At 40.9% G+C, this 26,214-nt stretch overlaps 1 pseudogene; it reads left to right on the forward strand.

The window, feature by feature from the left end:
* The first annotated feature begins 2,421 nt into the window (after window positions 1–2,421).
* LOC110258405 overlaps window positions 2,422–26,214 on the forward strand; it is a 44,652-nt pseudogene continuing 20,859 nt past the window's right edge.

The raw sequence follows: 26,214 nt of genomic DNA on the forward strand, positions 1-26,214 counted from the left end.
GAAGGTAGTTTGGAAATATATATCAAAATATTTAAATAGTTATCTTTAATGAAGAGATTTTGCTTCTAGTTCTTTGTGCTATGGAAAATTACAAATATGCAAATATAGATACAAGGATATTAATCTCAGTGTGATTTGCAATAGATAAACATGTCTCATACTAGGCAATTAGTGATATAAATTGTGGTAATGCTCACAATAGAATAATATGCAGCCATGAAAAATAATGATATTCAATTATACTGGCATACGAAGAGGTTCCAAATATATATGGTAAAATGCAGGTAACAAAGATATAAACCACAGAGTAGCATTAAAATTTTTTTTGTTGTTGTTAGGCGAAACTCATTTTAATTAATTTTTACAGTGAACTACTCAGTGGCTACTTGGTACTGTCACAATATTGGGCAACTGCCACCTCTGGCCAGTTCTAAAACATTTTTATCACCCCAAAAGGAAACCTGTACCCATTAAGCAGTTGCTTCCTATTCCCCGCTCCTACAACCCCTGGTAATTATCAGCCTATGTTCTATCTCTATGGATTAATTTATTTTGAATATTTCACAATAGAATAATATAATAATACCTGGCCTTTGGGTCTGGTTTCTTAGCATGTTTTGGAGATTTATCTGTCTTGTAGCAGTACTTGATTTTTTTTTAATTTAATATAGCTGATTAATATTCCATTGTATGTAGACAGTTTTTTAAATTTAATATAGCTGATTTTTTAAAAAATTTGATATAGCTGATGAATATCCCATTGTATGTAGACACTATGTTTATCTACTCATTGATAGATGGCCTTTTTCAGTGGTTTCCACCCTTTGGCTATTGGGAATAGTGCTCCTATGAACATGACTATAATGCAAGATCATTTGTCAAAGAATAAATTCAGGAAAATTAGCAGTCATTTCGAGATGGAGTGATTATAGGTAAATCTTTTTATGTTAAGAGCCTTGGACTTTGGAATTAAGCAACCTGCCTTTATCTCTTCATGTGTAAAGTGAGGAAAATAAAACCTACCCAGTTGAATTGTTGTAAAGAGTAGGTTAAACAGGAGTTCCTCTCATGACTCAGTGGTTAAGGAACTAGTATCCATGAGGACACAGGTTTGATCCCTGGCCCCGGTCAATGAGTTAAGGATCTGATGCTGCCCTGAGCTGTGGTATAGGTCGCAGATGCAGCTCAGATCCACTGTTGCTGTGGCTGTGGCGTAGGCCGGCAGCTACAGCTCCAATTCCACCCCTAGCCTGGGAACCTCCAGATGCCCCTGCACTCCCCCATGAGGCCCTAAAAAAACAAACAAAAAAAAAATAAAAAACTAAAAAAGAGTAGATAAAACATATGTAAAGTACTTAGAAGTACGTGGGGGCACAAGTACTGAATACATAGTATTTTTTTCTGTTTTTACTTTTTGGTTACATTTACTGAAAATATTTCCCCCAAGGAAGTAACTTTAAACAGGCTTTTGTGGGGGTGGGGTGAGGGAGAGGATTTGCATGCTACATGCTTCAGATGCACGTTTCTCTTTGCTGTTAGTCTTTTGGGCTGATGCCTGTCAACAAAGGCTCCCCAGTTGTTTGATCTGATGACATCACTTTTACTTAGTTCCACAATGCAACTCTCCCTCTAAACTTCAATTAAAATAATGTTCCAAGTAGCGTTTTCTCCAGCCCTCTGCTGCAGCTCCTCTGCCATTTCAGCCTTTGTTTCAGCATCGCTTTTTATGTAGCACATGCAACCATCCAGGTTTACATTTTAAGAAATTGGGCAGGTCAAGGGCACAGACTTTCTTGTAGACACAGCTAGGAAAATACTTTGCGACCAGGTTTCCCCAATCATATAAAATTGCCTCTGAAACAACTCTCTTTGAACTGCCCCCATAAAACCTCAGATTTTATTTTTTATTGCAAACTGAAACTTCTTTGCCAGACGTGCCCATCTTGAGCACAGTCCGGAGCCAGCAGTGCGCCTCCCTGGGTTTGGGGGGGTCTGAATTCGAGTCTGCAGCCTCGGAGCCATCCCAGCGCGGGAGTTTTGAGGGGAGCCCAGGGACAGCTGCGGTATCATGTGCACCGCTGGGGCTGGCGTCCAGCTCACCCCCTGCCCCGGGGGTGGGGGAAGCCCGTGCCAAAGGGCTGCAACTCCAGAGCCCAAACCTGCGCGTTCACTAGGGCCTTGCAGGGAAGGGAGCTCGCCCGCCCGCGCGGGCACAGGTGTCCGGGTGGCGGCGCCGCGGCCCCTGCGGGCGGGAGAGGAAGACGCGCCGGTGCGCGGGGGCCGGGGGCCCGGGGGGAGGTTCCCGCGAGGTGGTTCTGGGCTCCTCCTCGGCGCTCAGGTTTCCTCTTCCCGCCCGCCGGCTGCTGGCTCCGGCGCCGCCTCCTTCTCCCTCCCTCCCCACTGCTGGGGCCGCTCTGCGCCCTCGGCCCGCCTCGCCCCCGCCCGGGCCTCCTCCCGCTCGCTCTCTCCCTTCCCCTCGAGCCTCCGAGGAGCCCGCAGCCGCGGGGCACCCGGGAAGATGGCGGCGGCGGGAGGCGGCGGCGGCGGCGGCGGCGAGGGGGGCACCGGCCTGGGCGGCGCGGCGGGGCCCCAGCCGGGGTCTGGGCGGCCCGGGCCCGGCCCGTCCGCCGAGGCGCGCGACGACGTCCGGGGCCCCGCGCCCGCCCCGCTGCAGCCGGAGGAGGTCGCGGCGCGGCTGCAGCGGATGCGCCGGGAGCTGAGCAACCGCAGGAAAATCCTGGTGAAAAACCTGCCCCAGGACAGCAACTGCCAGGTACGGGAAGGGGCTGCGAGGCGCAGCGTCCTGGGGCTACGGGGCAGGAGCTTCGGAGAGAAGCGGCCCCCGAGGTGTCCAGGTTGGTGCCCGGCGCTTGGGAGCGGTCCTGGGGAGGCGGGGGTCGTACAGAGTTAGGAGAATGGTCGGTCGGGTTTGCAGAGCCCCTGGGTTTCTGCGCCCGCCGTCACCCCGCGAGGGTGGCACCTTAGGAAACAGGCTTGAAAAGGCGAAGTGGCTTCTCCAAGGTCACGGGAATCGCGGCGCTGTCTCTAAGTCCGGCCGGCTCCTTCCTTCTCCTCTAGTCCAGGGGCGTGTATGGGGGGAAGGGGCCCGAGGAGGAGTCGGGGAGGAAGTAGGTGAAGGAGAGTGGAGGTGAGCTGCGGGGCTCAGCTTTGCGGGGCAGGTTCGGGAACACCTGGAGATGGGCGCAGGGTCCCGCCGGGGTCGTTGGAACTCGGGTGTGCCGTGGGGGGCGGGGTCACGGGGCAGCTGGTAGTGAGTTTTGCTGTTGCAGGAGCACTTGACCGAGTTTGTCTGAGGCAACTCTGTCCCCTCAGTTTGCTAAGGCCCTGGAATGGAGAGGTTATCACTGCGCTTTGGGGAGCCTTGCAGAGGTGTCTGCCTTGCCAAGTACTGGAGTATTTGTTACTCAGTGACTCCAAGGAGGCTGAAAGATAGGCCACTCTGTGCCTTTGATCCAGATTAACTGTTGCTTTAAGATGAAAAGCTCTGCAGCTATTTGACTTTTTTTTTTTTTTTCTCAGTTGCCCAAGTTAGATGCTTCTTTGTAGGAAAGCTGGAAAATACAAAGGGCAAAGGAGGGAAATAGAAATCACCTGCATGTCTGATACTTAAAGATAACCATTGTTAATGTGGGATATTATCTTTTTCTGTGCGCATGTATACATACATTTTTTTAAAACAGGGTTTCTTAATTGTTTAGATGCTCACGTATTTTCCACATAGAACTGGAATTTGTATATTTTGCGGAGATGCGGAGGGTGGTCTTTCCTAATGGTTGCAGATTTGGGGAAATTCGTGAATTTCCTCCTGTAGCAGGATACATGGAATTACAGGAGGGCTGCCTCTTGATAATTGCAGGTCTTCCATAAAATCCACAAAATGAGACCCGTGCCTCATTACCATATAATTAAACCTTACATAGTCACTCACAATGTGAGCATGTAACCTTATAACCCATATGCATGAGGGGCCGTTTTTCTTCTAAAAGCAATGTAAAAATGTCTCTCAGTATTTATACATCTCAAACCTCTTTCAACTCTTTCCATCATGGTCCACTTCCCATGAGGCGTGTAATGTTTCATGGTGATACCTAGAAGGACACCTGCAATGGGCTGATTTCATAGAAGCAACCTTCCGGTACCCACACAAATAATAAGCTCATCAAGTGAGCTCAGAGAGAGGGAGGCTTGGATAAGGCAGATGGCAGGGTTTTGTTTTGTTTTTTGTTTTTTAATTGAAGAAATAGCAGCTCTGTGTGTAGTCTAAAAGAGAGATGGAGAAGTGTCTTGATTTTCCTTTGTAGAATGTCAGCTCTATTTGTTATCACATTTCTTTGCATTAATTCTAAAAATATTTGGGCCAAGAATTTTAGACAGTTCTATCTCTGCTTGCTTTGCTGTTGGTATTTCTCTTCTCCCTTCTCAAGAGACTTGAAAAAATATATCAAAGTCTAATAAAAGGAACAGTTTTAATTACCTTTTGTCAGTGGTGGAGGGAGATTTTTTGAGAATTACTGACTTGTATGTTTAAGACATTCTTTCTCTATTCTGAATTTATGTTTAGCCTAAATTTTAGGATTTTCTGTAAGGTAGCAAGCATAAACTATCAAATGCAATTGAAATAAGATCTGTATGTCTAGATGATTGTCTTTTACTGCCAAGTATCTTAAATTTTTCTGTGACATTAAATTCTCATGCCATGTTTTTGAGAGCTGAAGAGTTTCATCTATAAGCAAAAAATAATAAATAAATAAAGTTAGGATCTAGAAACTAGTTTCCAGACTTGTCTTAGCCTTTATTTTTTTCTATGATGATTTACACAATAATTTTTTTTTTCTTTTCTTTTTAGGGCTCCACCTGTGGCATATGGAAGTTCCCAGGCTAGGAGTCAAGTCAGAGCTGCAGCCACACCTGATCTGAGCTGCGTCTGTGACCTGCACCACAGCTCACAGCAACTCTGGATCCTTACCCACTGAGTGAAGCCAGGGATTGAACCCACATCCTCATAGATACTAATCGGGTTCGCAACCCGCAGGACCACAACTCCATACCATAAATTATTTTAAATATTTCTGATAATGTAGCTTTAAAATCTAAACAAATCAATGTTTGATCACAAATAACTTTTGAGTAGTGTAGGTTTTTTTTTTTTCCTATTGTCTCTAATACTTAGACCTTTCCTAAATTTTCTGATCACAGTCCTACTATAACTATCAGTGGTCTATGTTGCATAAATAAATAGAATAGGCCAAAGTATGCTAATGTCCAAAGCACTTAAAAGACAGTCTTTTCTTTGGATTATTTAACTTGAGAATTGCTATTTTCCAATAAAATTAGCATTTACTTGATCTTCTCAAGTTGTAATATTTTCATGAATATGTTCTGCAAGGTAGTTTTTTTTTTTTTTTTTTGTATTGTGTCTTTTATTTCCCTCAGCAATTCTAAATCTGTTTTTTGCTAGTGACTGCATTATACTGTCATCTTCCTAGTGAAGGATTAACTTTAATTTTATTTTGTTTCTTTTAGTCAGCACCACTTGGATAAACTACATATTTACTCCTTATTAGATGACTCACATGGTATAAATAAAAGGTTACTACTTTTTGTTCAGTTTCTAAGTAATCATTTATTTTTTTAGTTTTTTATTACTTGAATGAATTTATCACATCTGTAGTTGTATAATGATCATAACAATCCAATATCAGATATTTTAAATACCCAAATTCTCTTCTTTTCTAGAAGAGGCTACATGTATTCATTCATTTATTCTGAAATATCACATTATGGATCAAAATCATTCCTAACTCTCATTCTCAAACTGCATAGTTATATTTCTAGAAAAGCTATGTGAGTAATTGATCAATAGGAGCCCAATAATTTTTTTTTCTTTTTTTTTTTTGTCTTTTGTTGTTGTTGTTATTGTTGTTGTTGCTATTTCTTGGGCTGCTCCCGCGGCATATGGAGGTTCCCAGGCTAGGGGTTGAATCGGAGCTGTAGCCACCGGCCTACGCCAGAGCCACAGCAACGCGGGATCCGAGCCGCGTCTGCAACCTACACCACAGCTCATGGCAACACCGGATTGTTGACCCGCTGAGCAAGGGCAGGGACCGAACCCGCAACCTCATGGTTCCTAGTCGGATTCGTTAACCACTGCACCACGACGGGAACTCCAATTTTTTCTTAACATTTTGAAAACATCTGTATTTTCTTCATTAACCATAGTTTTCCTAAGTCTTACTCATATTTTGTTTAATTGTTGGTATAGCAGATTTAACAAGAGCATCCCACAACTTTATACTTGCTATGATTAGAAGGCACACTGAAAGTATCATTTTTGTGTGTGTGTGTCTTTTTGCCATTTCTAGGGTCGCTCCCGTGGCATATGGAGGTTCCCAGGCTAGTGGTCTGATCGGAGCTGTAGCCACCGGCCTACGCCAGAGCCACAGCAACGTGGGATCTAAGCCACGTCTGCAAGCTACACCACAGCTCACAGCAACGCCGGATCCTTAACCCACTGAGCAAGGCCAGGGATCGAACCTGCAACCTCCTGGTTCCTAGTTGGATTCGCTAACCATTGAGCCACGACAGGAACTCCTATGAAAGTATCTTTTTTTTGTGTGTTTTTGCCATTTTCTTGGGCCGCTCCCGTGGTATATGGAGGTTCCCAGGCTAGGGGTCTGATTGGAGCCGTAGCCACCGGCCTACACCAGAGCCACAGCAACACAGGATCCAAGCCGAGTCTGCGACCTACAGCACAGCTCACGGCAACTCTGGATCCTTAACCCACTGAGCAAGGCCAGGGATCAAACCCGAAAGCTCATGGTTTCTAGTCAGATTCGTTAACCACTGAGCCATGACGGGAACTCCTGAAAGTATCATTTTTAAGTGGGAGTTTTTTTAAAAATTTTTTTTGGAGATCGGTTGGGAACGGTGTGCAGTGCTTGATGTGGAATCTCAGTTCCCAGACCAGAGACTGAACCTGGGAAGCAGCAAAAGTGCCAAATCCTAACCACTAGACCACCAGGGAACTCCCTGGGTTTTTTTGTTTGTTTGTTTGTTTTTTGGAGTGGATCTTTTAAAGGTACAAATAATCAAATACCTTAGAGTAGTAGAAATCCTAGCTCTGAAAAAACGAACGTCTCTACAATAGTAAGTTCTCATTGCTGTGTAGTCAGTCATGTGCTGTCTGGTGGGCTTCCTATGCTTTCCTGAATCCTCCCAGCCCTGTGTTCTCATAGCTTTAACTCTGGTTCATATCCCTTTCAACTCTTTTTTTTTTTTTTTTGGTCTTTTGTCCTTTTAGTGCTGCACCCGTGGCATATGGAGGTTCCTAGGCTAAGGGTCTGATCGGAGCTGTTGCTGCCGGCCTGCCCCAGAGCCACAGCAACACCAGATCCGAGTCTCGTCTGCAACCTACAGCACAGCTCAGGGCAACGTGGATCCTCGAGGGCAACGCCAGATCAACTGGAGGCCAGGGATCGAACCTGAAACCTCATAATTCCTAGCTGGATCCATTAACCACTGAGCCACGATGGGAACTGCCCCTTTCAACTCTTGCACAGATTATTACAACCTTTCTCTTTGTCACCTGTCCTTGGCTTTATTTGCTGCCTCTTATGTTTTAGCCTATCCTGTTTACTGCTTCCCTGGGAGAGCATCCCAAAGCACACATCTGATCATGTCGCCCTTCTGTTCCAGACAAGACAAAACAAACCAACAAGAAATCTTTGGCTCTATAGTTCTAGCAGTGCTTCTCAGACTTTTCCTCAAATCCCCCCTCCTTTGTCTCTTTTCCTCAAATTGTTAAGGAAGAATGAACCTGAATTAGCCTATTGCAAGAGTGAAATCTCTTTGAAGCTTCATGTTTTGTCTGAAAAATTCATATTAATTTTATGTCCTAGGGAAATTGGATTTAATAGAAAACCAGTGGCTTAAACTTGCTTAACCTCCCTCCAAATTTTTATGATAAACCTGACACTTACGGAAGCTGCATCACATTTATCCTGTGATTTACCACACTCCTCTGTTACCGGGGAGCACTCAGACCTCACTCTGAGAAGCATAACATAATAGGACAGAAATTTGAGACCAGGCTTTCAGTGACTTGACCTCTGCCTGCATTTCCAGTCTCATTTCTTCTTAGTTGTGCATTGGATTCTACTCTGATTTTTTAGAGCTGCCTAGATCTGAGTACTCCGTGCCACTATGATTTGGTATTTCTAGTTATGCCTTTGAATGTTAGTGTTTGGGAATGTAATTACAGTATTTAAAATAATTATTATAATTATTTATAGTGAACAATAATGATGCCGTGAACACTGACTGGTTCTTTTTCAGAATTGCCATTGTGTATATGTGTGTCTACATGTGTAAATAGTCTTTTCAGCTCTGAATTTAGCATTTTGATAAGGTAATGCCCTAATAGGTGTTTCTTATTGTATTTCTATACATTGTTTGTCTTTTATGGTCACCCTGATTTTGTTTCAGTAGCATTGTTACTGGGGTTTCAAAATGGAGAAAGTGTGACATTCACTTCCTATATCATTTGAGTTCACTCAGTTTTTTTCTTACATATTATATGTATGTGCGTGTAGTTTGCTTTTGTTACGTTTATTTTAAAATCTGAAAGAGATTTTAAGTATTTAAAAGGAAATGTGAAGTGCTTAGGGCTAACAGCCAGGACCAGTAAATAGAAGAAACAGTCTATTGTCTCACTTTGGGTGTTAGTAACTTTCATTTCAAAGTACTCTGTAATGGTAGTTAATTAAGAAGCTTGGTGGTTAATTCATAGAGGCCCATTTGAAAGCATAGTGTTATCAACTAGGCACTTTTTAGAATAACACATGACCAAATGCAGGAAACTATGGTTGATTTTCTTTTTAAAAGCTATTTATTTCCATTTTTCTTTTATGTCAGTCAAAAATTAATCGAATTTTCTCACATGCTTGGTGGTCTTTAACTGGGATTGAAAAATATGTATTTGTTTTCTCTAAAAATATATCAAGTAATTACTCGTTTTAAACTGGGGCTATTATTCACCACTTTTTCCTGACAGTACTGGGATGTGCTTGCATCATGAAATAACTCTTTTCTCATTGAGAGTGTTATTTTGCTTACTTCCAAGAGTTACTTTTCTCAGTGTAGTTTTTACTACCAAAAAGTTATCTCTCATGTGTTTTTACTGCAGCTAATCAGAATTGAATTACGGGTTCTGCCTCTTTTCTCTGTACTTTATTATCCTATTCCCAATATAACAGGGACACTGACAGCTGCTAAAGGAATGTAATATACTTCCACATTTCTGGGACACCCCTGGCTCAGTAAATTTCTAGTCTTGGCAGAAATTCTTGACAAGTGTTTCAGCAATGCTTGTTTTTGCTCTGAAAACACGTTTGAGAAGAGGAGTGCTTTATGGTTAGTGTCACAACACTGAGTGTTAAAAACCCACCCAAAGAAGTCTCAGATGATTTATAGACTATTTCCTAATTAATTAAGGGGTTTTTCTTACAACGTGTTTTTGGACTTGCAACGGTGTTTTCCCAGAGAAAGTATATGGTAGATGGTCATTTGTTTTGCCGATTAGCATCTTAACATTGATTTAAGCTATGCTACTTCTAAAATATAAGGTTCATCCAGGAGTTCCTTGGTGACACAGGAGGTTAAGGATCTGACGTTGCCACTGCTGTGATGTGGGTAGGATCCCTGGCCCAGGAACTTCTGCATGGCATGGGCGTGGCCAAAAACAATTACTCTACATGTGCAATAACATCTGATTAGCTTTGTGTAGGAGCAGAGACTCCCAGCTTCAAATCATTGATGGGTGTACCTGTGTCTTACCGTCCCACGCCCAAGAAGGAGCTCTATTTAAGGGAATTGCTCTTTAAATAAACAAGATGTAAGAGATTAGGGAAGCATTCAATGAGATCAACTCCGAAGTAAGGCTGTTGCCGCAAAAGGGGTCCCTAACACTAACCCCTTGAGTTTTGTCTCTCGATTCTTCTCTTTGTATTTATCTTCCTTATCTTAAAACCAGTGACCTTTAGAGGTTTCACGGGTTTTCCTGTCTTATCTATGGGCAGAAAGCGTTATGCTTAGCTCTTGTTTGCCCAGCTGAAACAGACAAATGAAAGAATGTTAAAACATAAATAACGACAACAAAGTCATCATAAATTTAAAGATGTATAATCGCTGACTAGACACCTGGCTCAGTTTTTATTTTGTTTGCCTAAGAGGCAGTTGCCTCACTCCAAGGGGATGGTGTGTACTGAGGGATAGTAAGTGAGACGTGGGAAGCTCAGACCACCTGGAACACTTGTCCGTCTTTATTTATTTTGGCTCATGATTATCTGCAGAGGATCGTCCTCGGTTATTGAACCTGATTGTCTTCTGTTTGTCCCTCTAGACCTGCCTCTGTTCTTCTCATCGGTTGTGTGTCCTTGGAGGCTGACTGCACTGTGGCTTGCACTAACAAGGCTCCCCCATTCTCTGGTTTCTGATTGTGTTTGGCCAGAGCCACTAGTGGGAGGTCAAAGGGCAGAGGAGAAAGAAATTGGAGCATTTATTCACCCAGGTCCTTACTGTGGCTCGGCTGTTTCCTCCTTCAAAGGTCACAGTTTCTTTCCAGTGGATCCCTCCATGCAATGACGATGTCTGGGTTGTTTAATGGTTCCCCTGGCATAATTAGGCTTAGCGATTGTAGGGGACTGTTGCTACCTATGGGCTTTCTTTAAGCCTTTGTAGATGGTCTCTTTAAAAACTTCTCTCCAATTACTTAGTTTTTAGTGTGCCATCTGTTTCTTGCTGAGGCCCTGATGCTGTTGCCTATTTAGTTTTTGTTCTTCCTCTTGTCTTTCCTAATAGCACCCAGATTTTCCTTTGGGTACCTGCCCCTCCATTATTTAGCAACTCTATGGTTTGAATGGTTTTGATCTGGGTCCCCATCTGTAGAAGTGATATAAACGAACAGAGTTCTTCCCTTTTGCCATTGGAATCAGTTAAAGATGGGCAGCAAGCTGGACCTAAGCCAGTCAGCACATGGTAGTCCTTGGCCATAGTGATAATAAAGAAGCTTACGACTTTTGGTTGTTAAGGTAACTCTTTCTTCCTAGAGGATATAAATGTAAAGACATATTTCTCTGATTCTGAGGACAGAGCAGACATCTAAAGGAGGATCCGGAAGGAAAGGAAAGAAGAAAAGAGACAAAAAAGTAGAGAAGTTGAGCTAGAGCCTTGATCAAACTATATCTGAAACTTGACCTACCTCTGTATTTCTTAGTTATCCAAGACACTAAATTCCCTTCATTTTTCATTTATTTCAAGTTGGGTCTTATGTTATTACCAACCAGTAGTATCCTAAATAACACAGAATTTTAATTAAAAAATAAAGTCTTAGTATTGGAAAGAATGGGAGAAGACATTTTATCCAACCCTTTGTGTATTTGTGTATTGGATAAAGACATTGTATCCAATACACAAATCCAATTTGCAGAGTCCTAAACATACGGTTTCTAGCACATTTTTAACATCTTTAGTTTCAAAGAAATCACTTCTTTGTAAGGTATCCTCCTTTATCCTCAGAGAGCTTTTGTTACAAAATGTCTTATTTATATTAAAGATATACAATTTATTTCCCTGGATTTTTGATTTCTTTTTTTTTTTTTTTTTTTTTTTTTGTCTTTTTGCCAGTCCTTGGGCCGCTCCCGAGGCATATGGAGGTTCCCAGGCTAGGGGTCGAATAGGAGCTGTAGCCTCCAGCCTACGCCAGAGCCACAGCAACACAGGATCCGAGCTGCGTCTGCAACCTACACCACAGCTCACGGCAACGCCGGATCGTTAACCCACTGAGCAAGGGCAGGGACCGAACCCGCAACCTCATGGTTCCTAGTCGGATTCGTTAACCACTGCGCCACGACGGGAACTCCAGGAAACTCTATATTTGGATGGGGAGGTGGGACACTGGCCCAGACCAAAGACCTTCACTCAATCTGGGAGAAATGGATTGCCACTAAGGGAAGGGTCCAACTGCTGAGGGAGGTGGTGTCGGCTCAAGTTATCACCAAACAGCACAACTGCCTGAGGACAACAGCTGAACAAGGCAGGGTGCAGCTCCAAGGGTACCTTCCTCTGGGGTTGCTTCAAGGGCTAAATGAATCAGCACATGTAAAGCATTTAGGACATAAAGATATCCAACGGATGCTAGTTTTAAAAAAAAAGGCACAGGAGTTCCCACTGTGGCGAGCAGAAACGAATCTGACTAGGAACCATGAGGTTTCAGGTTTGATCCCTGGCCTTGCTCAATGGGTTAAGGATCTGGGTTAATGGGTTAATGCGCCACGACGGGAACTCCGGATTTTTGATTTCTTGATCCAACTTCTCCTCTCTAGCAATATAGAGAATTTACGGTATTCTCTTCTTAAACTTGTAACTTCACTTCCTTTAGACCACTAGTTTTAGGACATGAGTCTGAGTGTCCTCACCAGCTTATTTTTTTCTCTGAGGGCACGCCGCTATCACTTTGTCATTGCATCTCTTAAAATGTGGCACCCCAAATTGAGTCTGTGAGTCTAGTTGAGATCTTCCTGCAATCCCATAGCCAAAGTAGATTTCTCTTTCCTCTGGATTTCTATAATAACAGTAATAATCTTTGTTTATTGGATGCCTACTGTTGTGGGGTACCGTACATTATGCTTCATTTATAGTACATGTAATCCTTTTTTCAAGGCTGGAAGATCAGAATTTTTTATTCTCATTTTATTGGTAGGGAAATAGATGGAAAATTAATGTCAAGCAATTTGGCCAAAGCCATTCAGTTTATTGATGGTTAAGTGGAGAAAAACTGATGTCTCGTTGATTCCAAAGTTCATATTCTTATCCCACCCTGTATTATGATTGTAATTCCCCTTCACACACACTATATTTCAAAGGACAGGGATTGTATAATATTTACCTTTGTGTCACCAATGTTTAACCTAGAGCCTGACGAATTGTTCCGAGGGAAGTTTGAAACGGAAGGGTGCTACCCACCTATTTGTTCTAAAATGCTGTGCTTCTGTTAATGTGTCTGACACATGGCAGGCTTTCAGGATTAGTATGTTGTAAGATGAACAACTTTTGCATTGTTAAGACTATGTTAGCTTCTTTTGGCAGTGAACTCACTTGCTTTGCATATAATTATTCAATCAGTCAACAGTTAATGGTTTAGGAGTAAGTTGGAAGCTATAAACCCTCACTCCAAAAAAGTATTGATATTCATAGGCACACAGAAATTTGCGTGTAATTTCAAGGGGTAATGGGTCTCTTGTAGCTTAGCCCTTATCTCACCCTCGGGGATTTCAGACCTCAACTGAGAAGCACCTTTCCAGGCTAGTGTAATTTTGATCATGTGTTTGGGACTTCACCTGAGTATGGACCCCTTGAGCAGATACAAAGCTGTCTTTTTGTTTGTTTGTCTTTTTAGGGCCCACGAAAGGCACATACATGGAAGTTCCCAGGCTAGGGGTCGAATTGGAGCTGTAGCTGACGGCCCACACCACAGCTGACAGCAACACCAGATCCTCAACCCACTGAGCGAGGCCAGGGATTGAACTCAAGTCCTCATGGATATTAGTCGGGTACATTAACCACTGAACTCCCCAAAGCTGTTTCTTGAGAAGAGTTTTCATCAGAAACTTCTGTGGGCCATGTTTATGCCTTGGTGGGATGATTCCCCATCTGGACAAGAATGTCCCAAGTCAGGCTCCTTAGTTTTCTGTCTACAAATGTCACCCGTGTCACTTTAAGTTGGATGTAAGAGCCCATTGTTCTCTGATCACCTAGGAATTCTAACACTTAACATGTCGTGCCTGGTTCAGAGTGAATGTTCAGAATTTTTTTCCCCTGGAGTCCAAGATATTACAGTGTAATATTTCCCACCTAACATGTGTTGAAAGTCAAAGGTTGATCTAATGTATCTCTTTGAAACATATATATCAACACTTTCACAATAAGTATTGCTAAGAAAGATTTTGCTCTTTTTTGTTGTTGTTAGATTTGTCAGTCTCTACCTTGTGAGTCTCTAACTTATTTTGAGTCTCTGAACTTGTTTTCTAGGTCTTTGGTGCTTAATTTTGTGCTTATGTAATATCATTATCCTTTTTTTTTTTTTTTTTTTCCTTTTAAGGGCTGCACCTGCAGCATCTATGGAGTTTCCCACGCTAGGGGTCGAATCAGAACTGTAGCCGCCAGCCTATGCCACAGCCACAGCAATGGGGGATCCGAGCTGCATCTGCCACCTACACCACAGTTCACGGCAGCGCTGGATCCTTAACCCACTGACCGAGGCCAGAGATCGAATCTGCATTCTCATGGACGCTAGCCGGATTCGTTTCCACTGAGCCAGGACGGGAACCCTGTCATTATCCTTATTTTTAAATTTTTTTTTTTTTGACTGTGCCCACAGCATGCGGAAGTTCCCAGGCCAGGGATGAAACCTGAGCCGCAGCAGTGACAAAGCTGGATCCTAACCCACGGAGCCACCAGGGAACTCCTACTGTCATTATCTTTAGATTTCCTTCATCCCTATGCTTACACATTTTCTTCCTTTGTTTGAAGCTTTCTGTTAAACATTTATTACCACCTAAATGCCAAAGTAGCATTAGAATTCATCCACTTGTTTGAGCCCATATTCGTATGCATATCCTTTGCCTCTTTTCCTGCCATCCCCTTTCCCGCAGCCTCACCCTACCCCACCCTACCCCTTTTGCCCCAATGAATCAGTTTTTATATCTTTCCTCAACCCACTACAGTGGTTATCTGCTTCTAGTTCCCAGCTTGCCTTTATTTCCTGGACTTTGGATCTTCTGCTACCATCAAATTCAGCTGCATGCTTTAAGGTTCAGATTCGTCTCCATCTCTCTGGCTTTATAACTTGTGGATGTTTTGCATCCTGGTCTAGAGTAGAAGTGATGGCAATAAACAAGAATATGTGAATCTGGGAAATTTTACATTCTGAAATAATTGCAAACCTACAGAAAAGTTTTAAGTTCGGTGCAAAGAACTTTTTTTTTTTTCCCTGAATGGTTTGAGAGTGAGTTCTGAACTAGTGTCTCCTAACCTGAAACCCTTATTGGGTATTTCCTAGAGACATGGACTTTCTTCAGCACATGCACATCATTATCATCAAACTCAAAATACTGCCATCTGATCTTTCGATTGCGTTTAAGTTTTTTGAGTTGTCGCATTAATATTTTTTACAGTGAAAGAATCCAATTCAGAATCATGTATTGCACTTAATTGTGTCTCTTTAGTCTTCAGCCTAGAATAACTTGTCTTTTATAACCTTGACCCCTTTTGAAGATTACAAGCCAGTTACTTTACAGTGTTCTTCAGTTTAGACATTTTATATAATTAGATTAGTTTGGCATAATTAGATTCGAGCTATGTATGCTTGGCAGGATTATCAAGGGTGGTGTAAGTTTTACTTTTATCTAAAAAAATTTTTAACTCAAATGAATTTTATTATATTACTGTACAGCGATTATCACAACCCAGTTTTATAGCATTTCCATTCCAAACCCCCAGACCATCCTCCAGCCCCAACCTGTCTCCTTTGGAAACCATAAGTTTTTCAAAGTCTGTGAGTCAGTATCTGTTCTGCAAAGAAGTTGTATTCTTTTTTTAGATTCCACGTGTAAGTGATAGAATATGACGTTGGTGTCTCACTGTCTGACTAAACTTCACTTAGCATGATAATTTCTAGGTCTATCCATGTTGCTGCAAATGCCATTATTTCTTTCCTTTTAATGGCTTAGTAATATTCCATTGTGTGTATGTACCACATCTTGATCCACTCCTCTGTCGATGGACATTTAGGTTCTTTCCGTATCTTGGCTATTATATTTAGTGCTGCAATGAACATTGGCGTACATATATCTTTTTGAGTCATGGTTTTCTCTGGATAGATGCCCAGGAATAGGATTGCTGGATCAAATGATAATTCTATTTTTAGTTTTCTGAGGGATTTCCATACTGTTTTCAATAGTGGTTGCACCAATTTACATTCCCACCAACAGTGTAATAGGGTTCCCTTTTCTCCACACCCTCTCCAGCATTTATTATTGTTTGTAGACTTTTTGATGACGGCCATTCTGGTGGGTGTAAAGTGGTAACTCATTGTAGTTTTGATTTGCATTTCTCTAATAATGAGTGATGTTGAACATCTTTTTATGTGGTTTTTTTTGCCATCTGTATGTCTTTGGAGAATTGTCTGTTTAGATCTTTTGCCCATTTTTTGATGGGTTTGCTTGTTTTTTTGGTATTGAGCTGCAGGAGGTGTTTATAAATTTTGGAGATGAATCCTTTGTGAGTTGCTTCATTTACAAATATTTTCTCCCATTCTGTGGGCTGTCTTTTCGTTTTGTTTAGGGTTCCCTTTGCTGTGCAGAAACTTTTAAGTCCTATTTGTTTATTTTTGTTTTTTATGGCCATTGCTGTCATTTGCTGTCATTTATTGTCCATTATTCTAGGAGGTAGATCTGAGAAGATATTTCTGAGGCTTATGTCAGAGAGTATTCAGCCTATGTTTTCCTCTAAGAGTTTTACAGTATCTGGTCTTATATTTAGGTGTTAATCCATGTTGAGTTTATTTTTGTGTGTGGTGTTAGGAAGTGTTCTAATTTCATTCTTATACATGTGGCTGTCCAGTTTTCCCAGCACCACTTATTGAAGGGACTGACTTTTCTGCATTGTATATTCTTGCCTCCTTTGTCATAGATTAGTTGATTGTAGGTGGCATGGGTTTAATTCTGGGCTCTCTGTCCTGTTCCACTGATCTGCATTTCTGTTTTTGTGCCAGTACCATACAGTTTTGATGACTGTAGCATAGTACAAGTTTTAGATTTGTCCCATATTGATAAAGGTATCATTCTGATTGACTTTTATTAAAGTGCTAGGTATCTGCTAGGCTTCTACATTTAAAGTTTTCCCCTTTGTAATTTATAAGGATTTTGAGAGAAGATGCTTTAATTAAGACCATGTCAATATTCTGCAGGCATACCTCATTTTATTTTGCTTTGATTTATTTGCGAAATTCATTTTTCCAACAGCATTTTCTCACTTCATGTCTCTGTATCACATTTCGGTAATTCTTATAATATTTCAAACTTGTTCATTTTTGCTATATTTTGGTGATCTGTGATTAGTAATCTTTGATGTTACTATTGCAAAAAAAAAAGTATGATGTGCTGAAGGCTCAGATGATAACAGTTTTTTTTTTAGCAATAAAGTATTTTTAAATTAAGGTATGTACTTTATTATCTTTAGGGCCACACCTAGGGCATTTGGAGTTTCCCAGGCTAGGGGTCGAATTGGAGCTGTAGCCGCCAGCCTACACCACAGCCACAGCAATGCTAGATCCGAGCCATACTTGTGACCTACACCACAGCTCACGGCACTGCTGGATCCTTAACCCACTGAGTAAGGCCTGGGATCAAACCTGCATCCTCGTGGATGCTAGTCAGATTTGTTTCCATTGAGCCATGATGGGAGCTCCCATTTTTTAGGCATAATGCTATTGCATGCTTTATTTGGTATAAACATTACTTTTTTAGGAATGTGTTTATTCCAAAAAATAGTGTGTGACTCACTTTATTTAAATACTTGCTTTTAGGAGTGGTCTGGAACCAAACCCACTGTATCTTTGAGATACACTAGTATTGCCTTTCAGATATTCAATTTATCCATTTATTACTTTATAACAAAAATAAACTCTTGGTTAACTATGTCATTCAATGGATTATACTCCACTACCATCATTACTTACTTTGGTCCTTTCATTGTTTTACATTTGCGTAGTGGGAGCTTTTTCAAGCTGGCTCCTGTGTCCTCTTTTTAAATAAAAGTTTTTATTTTGGAATACTTCTTTTTTCTTTATTGGCTGCCCTGTGTCATATGCTGCTCTCAGGGATCAGATCCGAGTCGCACTTTTGACCTACTCTGCAGCTGTAGCAATGCTGAATCCTTTAAACCACTGTGCCAGGGCAGGGATTGAACCTGCATCCCAGCGCTCCATGGATACCACTGATACCATTACACCACAGCAGGAGCTCCAATTTTGGAATAATTTTAGATTTACTCCCAAAATACAAAGATAATGCATGGAGTTTACATAAACTCTTTACCCGTCTCCCCTAATGTTACATCTTACATAGCCAAAGGTACATCAGTCAAGACTAAGAAATTAACATTAGCACATTATTATTAACTGCACACTCCGGATTTATTTGTTTTTTTCACTTATGTCCTTTTTCCTGTTCCAGGGTCCAGTCCAGGGCACCACACTTCATTTAGTCATCAAGTCTCCTTAGTTTCTCTTCTGCACCAGTTTCTCAGTCTTTTCCTTGTCTTTCATGACCTTGACGGTTTTGTCAGAAATCTTTTAGAATGCCCCTCCATTTGGGTTTGTATGATGTTTTTCTCTTGAGAGATGAGGGTTATGGAATTGGGGGAGGTGTTCCATAGAAGTGAAACCTGCTGCTGATGACTTCATTTCAGGGGGTCCATGACATCATCACGACTTAGCACTGGTGATGCTAGCCTTGATCCTTTGCCTGAGATGCTGTCTACCCCATCACTCGGTAAAGATGCTATTTTTACCAGTCACTGTTCTTTAAAAACAAGTCACTAATTCTAGCAAACTCGTAAGGGAAGGGATGTATTTCCTTTTTTTTTTTTTTTCAGTTAAAATACAGGTGATTTACAATTTTGTTAGTTTCAGGCACACAACCTAGTGATTCAGTATTTTTATAGATTGTACTCCATTTAAAGTTATGAAATATTGACAATATTCCTTGGGTTATATATTACATCCTTGCATCTTATTTATTTTATAGCAGTTTATTTTATAGTGATTTGTACCTCTTAATCTCCTACTTCTGTTGTGCCCCTCCACACCTCCCTCTCCCCACTGGTAACCACTGGTTTTCTCTACATCTGTGAATCTGTTTCTTTTTTTGTGACATTCATTTGTTTGCTTTATTTTTTATATTCTGTGTGTAAGTGGTATATACAGTATTTGTCTTCCTCTGACTTAACTTCACTAAGAATGATACCCTTCAGGTCCAACCAGCTTTTTCTAAATGGCAATTTTTCATTATTTTTATGACTCATATTCCATTGTATATACATACCACATCTTCTTTAACCATTCATCTTTTGATGGACACTGAAGTTGCTTCTTTATCTTGGCTATCGGTCCCGTATTCTTTTGACATGTCCTCATCATTCACGGAGAACTTCCTCTGCTTTTGACATAATACGATGTCGCACTTTATTTTGTACTTTCTGTGCTTCAGCTCTTGAATCACCCATTTGATGAAGCCATCTGCTATGGACTGAACATTTGCGTTCTTCCAAATTCGTATATTGAAGCACCAGCCCCCAGTGTGGATGTATTTGGAGACTGAAGCTCTGTAGAAGTACTTCAATTTAAAGGAGGTCAGAAAACGGGACCAGGATCTGATAGGATTAATGTCATTAGGAAAAAAAAAGAAAAAACAGCAGAGAGCTCTCTTTCTCCTCTGCCCTTCACCCTCAGCCCTACCCTAGCATGTGCAAGCACCAAGGAAAAGCCACGTCAGGACCTAGTGAGGAGGTGGCCATCTGCTAGCCAGGAAAAGAGATCTCAGCAGAAACCAAATCAACAGAACCCTGATCTCAGAATTCTAGCTTCTAGAACTGTGAGGAAGTTAAGTGTCTGTTGTCTATGATGTTCTGTCATGGCAGCCCTAGATGCCTATTATAGAGCCTAGTTTCTTTTAGGGGAAAATACTATTAAGAGGCCAAGATCTGGAAGCTCGATGGACTCATTGGCATTGAGTTCCTCTTAGGGAGCAGAGCCAGAGAATATATGAGTGTATGGTATGGGTGTGTGTACACACATATATTCACACCTATATCTATCGGAAGTAATGGATTCACATGGATACATCAAATTGCAGGCTAATACCGTAGCGTTCTTTTTGGTTTTCTCCCATATTTGTTACTTCTTTTTCTGAAGGTGAGAAGCCTGGTGTTCATTGTCCTTAACATATCTGAACAATCCTCCTGTAAGTGACCATCTCCCGTCGCCACTGTAGGTGTCTTCTCTGTGCAGACAGCCACCTGACCCAGCATAGGCTCCTTCCTCCTGTACTGGGATGCTCCACTGGCCAGAAGGCCTCCTCACCTTGCCTGAGCTCTGAAACCTGCCATATCAGATAACATATTTTGGGTAAAGTATATGTAAGGATGCAGTAAGTGATAGTGATTACTAGTGGTAGCTGCCCTAGGTGGAATTTAGAAGCGCCCCTCCCCCTCAGATTTCTCATCCGTGGAATGGGTATCACATGTGTGATTGCTACAGGACCAAAGGGGATGTTTGCAGATATAATTAAGGTTACTACTCAACTGGCATTATCAAAAGGGAGATTACCCAGGTGAGCCATATCTAATCACACTAGCCCTTTAAAAGCAAAGAGCTTTCTCCAGCTAGTAGCAGAGGGAGAGATGGAAGGATTTGAAGCACAGCAGGGATTTGATGCACTGTTGCTGGGTTTGAAGATGAAGGGAACCCCGCACAAGGATTTTAAAGCAGTCCCCAGGAGTTGAGTGCTCTCTGGGGCCCTTGAGGAATGAGAACTTCAGTTTCTACAACCGAAGGAAACTAAATTTGCTAACTGCCTTAATGAGTAGAAGAGCGTTCTTCCTCAGAGTCTCCAGGTAAGAGCCCAGCCTGCCTTGTCTTATTTTGGCCTCGAGAGACCCCTAAGCAGGAAAGTCATTTGAGCCTTCCTGAGCTTTTGACCGCCAGAACTGAGTGGTAATAAATGGATGTTGTTTTATGTTGTTTTAAGTAGTTTAATTTGTAATAATTTGTTGCACAGCAGGGGCAAATGAATACAGCAATACATTCAGGTGATATTTAAAAGAGAAAACATTTGTGTCAGAGAAGAGATTGTGATTTAGGTACTGTGATTCTTTGGGAGAGATGGATATCTAAATGTCTCTCCTGGGATAATGTGAGAAAAAGAATATATATTTATGTGTGTGTGTATGTATATGTAAAACTGGATCACTTTGCTATACAGCAAAAATTGCCAGAACATTGTAAATTGACTATAATAAAAAATTAAAACAAAAATAAATGTATCTCCTAGGGATATCTGCAAGGAAAAACTGCTCAAGGAGACCCTCTTGTTGCTAGAGGTATAATATTAATTGTTCTTTAAAGAGGAAGTGAGTTAGGTTAGTATAAAGAAGGTATTTTCAAATTTTTTTTTCTTTTTGAGCACTTTAAACATATTGGTTTATGTTCAGATCATAAAATAATCTCAGGGGAAAAATGCAGTATTGGAGTTGAAGAAGGTAATCTGTAGAAACAAATATTTGTGCCCTTAACAAATATTCAAAGTCTGCTTTTTGCTAGATGTTGGAGTCTTTTTTATGAGCAAGGCAGATACATGGTATTTGCTATTGCTAAGCCTACAGTCTCCTGAAGATATAGGTCTATAAGCAGTTAGAGTACGGATGATAGGTGCCGTAAGTGTTGTGATGGAGAAAGTAAAAAAGGCTATGGGAGGACAAAAGATAGATACCTGCTCCACACTTGAGAGATTCAGAAAGGCCTCTTAGAGAAACTCATTTAATCTGATATGGGAGCGGGGGTGGGGGGATGGGGGGAATTAACTAGGGGAAGGGAGAGAGTGAGAGAGGAGGCATATTCATAGCAGTAGTGACAAGATACACAAAGTCTTAAAGAAAAGGCATGGCCAAGAATTAGTGTGTTGTGGCTGAGACATAGAGTTTGAGCGAGCTAGTGGTTCAGTATAAGGCAAGCACACTAAGTAGAACCAGATGATTCGTCATCATTTAAGGGAGTTTGGATTTTATTTTTTTTTTATTTTTTATTTTTTTGGTCTTGTTTTTGCCATTTCTAGGGCCGCTCCTGCGGCATATGGAGGTTCCCAGGCTAGGGGTCTAATTGGAGCTGTAGCCACCGGCCTACACCAGAGCCACAGCAACTTGGGATCCGAGCCGCATCTGCAACCTACACCACAGCTCACAGCAACGCCGGATCCCCAACCCACTGAGCAAGGGCAGGGAACGAACCCACAACCTCATGGTTCCTAGTCGGATTCGTTAACCACTGCGCCACGATGGGAACGCCCTTGGATTTTATTTTAAGGGAAATGAGGATCCATTATACAAGGGAGTGCTGCATTCAGATATCTGGCTGTCAGAAAGTAAAATTAGGAGTTCCCGTCGTGGCTCAGTGGTTAACGAATCTGACTAGGAACCATGAGGTTGCCGGTTCGATCCCTGGCTTTGCTCAGTGGGTTAAGGATTCGGCATTGCCTTGAGCTGTGGTGTAGGTCGAAGACACGGCTCAGATCCCGTGATGCTGTGCCTCTGATGTAGGCCAGTGGCTACAGCTCTGAGTATACCCCTAGCCTGGGAATCTCCATATGCCGCAGGAGCGGCCCTAGAAAAGGCAAAAAGACAAAAAAAAAAAAAAAAGAAAAAGAAAAAAGAAAAGAAAGTAAAATTATATGTATATATATTTATATCTCTCAAATTTTGTTCTTACCCTGATCTCTGTCCTCAGGAGGACAATAAGGCAGTAAATGTTAGGAATATGATGGGAATGAGTAGCTTATAGTTTTTATTTTTGTATTGGTGATCCTTAGGATACAATATAGTATAGCAGTTCATTGTGTTCGCTCTAGAATCTATCAACCCGGGTTTGAATCCCAGATTCATGACATACTGTCCATAGAAGTCCCTTCAGTAGGTTTCAATATCCTCAGCTTTAAAATCTGGATAATAACATTCGACTTTAAAATCCAGAACATGGATTTGTTAGGGTTAAACAAGATTATTTTAATAAAGTGCCTGGGGTAAAGTAAGCATTTGGTAAATTATTATTATTATCCTGCTAATAAAAAAGCTGAAGTTTTATTAAGTTTGTTAGGCCAAGTCAAAATGTTCCCCTGGCAATAAGTTGGTATTCAAATGAACTTAAGAACAGCTGCATTGAAAGCTGTTAAAAATTTAGCCAAGTTAAAATTGACACTGCATTTACTCAGCCAATATCATGAAAGGTATCATATGATAGGCCTTGTGTTGAGCCAAAAAAAGTATTGTCTAACATTCAAACGCAGCGTTAAGCAAGCAATAGCATATGTAGGTGAGGAGCCTGGAAGAGAAATTTGAGATAGAAATAAAAATTGGGAGATCACTGGCATGAAGATGGGACTTAAGTTATCCTAATAGATACAGAAAAAGCATTTGATAACATTAAAACCTCTTCATAAGAAAAACTCAGCAAACAGGAACAGAGGTTCCTCAACCTTAAAGATAATCTAGAAAACCCAAAAGCCATCATATTCAATGGTGAACTATTGAAAAATTTCCCCTTAAGATTGGGAGCAATACCAGAGTCACTTCTGTTCAAAGTTGTACTGGAAATTATGGCTGGAATAAGATGGCTGACTCCAGCTGACTAAAAACTGACAAGTGAAAGGAAAAAAAAAAAAAATTAGGAGTTCCCGTCATGGCTCAGTGGTTAACAAATCCGACTAGGAACCATGAGGTTTCAGGTTCGATCCCTGGCCTTGCTCAGTGGGTTAAGGATCCAGAGTTGCCGTGAGCTGTGGTGGAGGTCACAGACGCAGCTTGGATCCCCAGTTGCTATGGCTGTGGTGTAGGCCAACAGCTATAGCTCTGATTACACCCCTAGCCTGGGAACCTCCATATGCCGCGGGAGTGGCCCTAGAAAAGGCAAAAAGACAAGAAAAAAAGAAAAGAAAAAAAGGAAAAAAATTAAAAACTTGGGGAAGACAAAATATCTTTTTAAAAAATTATTTTATTGATGTATAGTTGATTTACAATACTGTGCTGATTTCTACTATACAGTGAAATGATTGTTATACATGTATACACACACACACACGCATGCTTATGTATATATACACACATTCTTTTTCATGTTCTTTCCATTATGGCTTATCACAGGATGTTGAATATAGTTCTTTGTGCCAGCCAGTAGGACCTTGTTGTTTAACCATTTTATATAAAATAGTTTGCATCTGCTAATCCCAAACTCCCAATCCATCCCTCCCCCTTAGCAGCCGTAAGTCTGTTCTCCATGTCTGTGAGTCTTTGTTTGCGTTATATTTTAGATTCCATGTGTAAGTGGCATGGTATTTATAGTTCTCTTTCTGACTTCATTTAGTATGATCATCTCTAGGCCCATCCATGTTGCTGCAAATGGCGTGATTTCATTCTTCTTTAGGGCTGAGTCATATTCCATCGTATATGTGAACCACATCTTTGTCCATTCATCTGGCGATGACCATTTAGGTTGCTTCCATGGCTTGGCTATTGTAAATAGTGCTGCTGTGTATCCTTTCAAATTGCAGTTTTCTCCAGATATATGCTCAGGAGTGGGATCACATGGTCAATCTATTTTCAGTCTTTTGAGGAACCTCCATACTGTTTTCCATAGTGGCCACACCATTTTACGCTCCCACCAACAGTGTAGGAGGGTTTCCTTTCCTCTGCACTCTTTCCAGCATTTGTTATTTGTAGATTTTTTGATGAAGGACATTCTGACCAGTGTGGGGTGAAACTTCATTATGGTTTTGACTTGCATTTCTCTAATATTCAGTGATGTTGAGCATCCTTTCATGTGCCTGTTGGCCATCTGGCTGTCTTCTTTGGAGAAATGTCTATTTGGGTCTTCTGCCCATTTTTCAGTTGAGTTGCTGTTTTTTTATCATTGAGTTGTATGTGCTGTTTGTATATTTTGAAAATGAATTCCTTCTTTGTTGCCTCATTTACAAATATTTTCTCCCAGTCCAAATGTTGTCTTTTCATTTTGTTTATGGTTTCCTTTCCAAAAGCTTCTAAGTTTGATTAGGTCCCACTGGTTTATTTTTATTTTTATTTCTGTTGCCTTGGGAGACTGACCTAAGAAAACATGGGTACAATTTATGTTAGAGAATGTCTTATCTATGTTTAGGACAAAATACGTTTATGACCTTGGTCAGAAAAGGATTTCTTAAGGCACAAAAAACATAAATTGTAAAGGAAAAAATTGGATAAACTTGGCTTCATTAAATGAAAAACTTCACTTTACCAACAATACCCACAAATAAACAAAATGACCGACCACTTAGTAGGGGAATACATATATGCTTCCCAACAAAGGATTTGTATCCAGAATATTAAAAAAATAATTCCTATATGTCAATAAAAGAAAAGACAAACACAATAGAAAAATAAGTGATTGAGACAAGTAAATGTTTATCAGAAGAGGAAATAAATAAAAGGTAAAGAAATATGAAAAGTTATCTGTATCAAAGTTCTGAGAAACAGATTTATGTAATACTTAAGTTAATATGTATTTATATTATGTACATATGTATAGGGAGAAATTGCTTGATTGTGGGGGCTGGCTAGGCTAAAATCTGTAAGGTATACCAGCAAGCTAGAAACTCAGGCAGGTGGTGATGCAGGAGTTCTTCTTTTCTGGAATACCGCTGCTTTTTTCTCTTCAGGTCTTCAACTGATTATATGAAGACCACCCACATTATCTAAGAGGATCTCTTTCACTTCAACTGATTGTAGATCTTAATTCTATCTATACGATGTCTTTATAGCAACACTTAGATTAGTGTGTAAGTAAATAACTGGATTCTGTAGCCAGGTTCACACAAAACTAATCATCACAATGCCCTGCCTTAGGGGATACAAGCCAAAAGTGCAATGAGGTATGGTTTTATATCCACTAAATTGACACAATTTCAGTCTCTGATAGAACGAAGCTTTGTAAGGATTCTCCTCTGCTGTTGCTGGGAGTGTAAACTGTTACAATTATTCTGGTAAAAAAAAAAAAAAAGGCTCTTTCTGGTAAAGATGATCATTTGCATGTGTATAACCCAGGAATTTCACTGTATCCGAAATGTTTGCATATGAAGGCCAGGAAATACATACAGTTTTTAAGAAGAGGGTAGTTCGTTTTAAAAATGTATATAAATAGCAACAACCTGGGAACCAATCGTATATTCACTGATAGAAACGTATGTAAATAATACTAAAATCATAGAATGGAATATTAAACAGTAGTGAAAAAAATGAGCCGTAGCCTTGTGGATCCTGAGTGAATTTTAGAAACATAAG

Source organism: Sus scrofa, unplaced genomic scaffold (genome assembly GCF_000003025.6).
Source record: "Sus scrofa isolate TJ Tabasco breed Duroc unplaced genomic scaffold, Sscrofa11.1 Contig1997, whole genome shotgun sequence".
NCBI lineage: Eukaryota > Metazoa > Chordata > Mammalia > Artiodactyla > Suidae > Sus > Sus scrofa.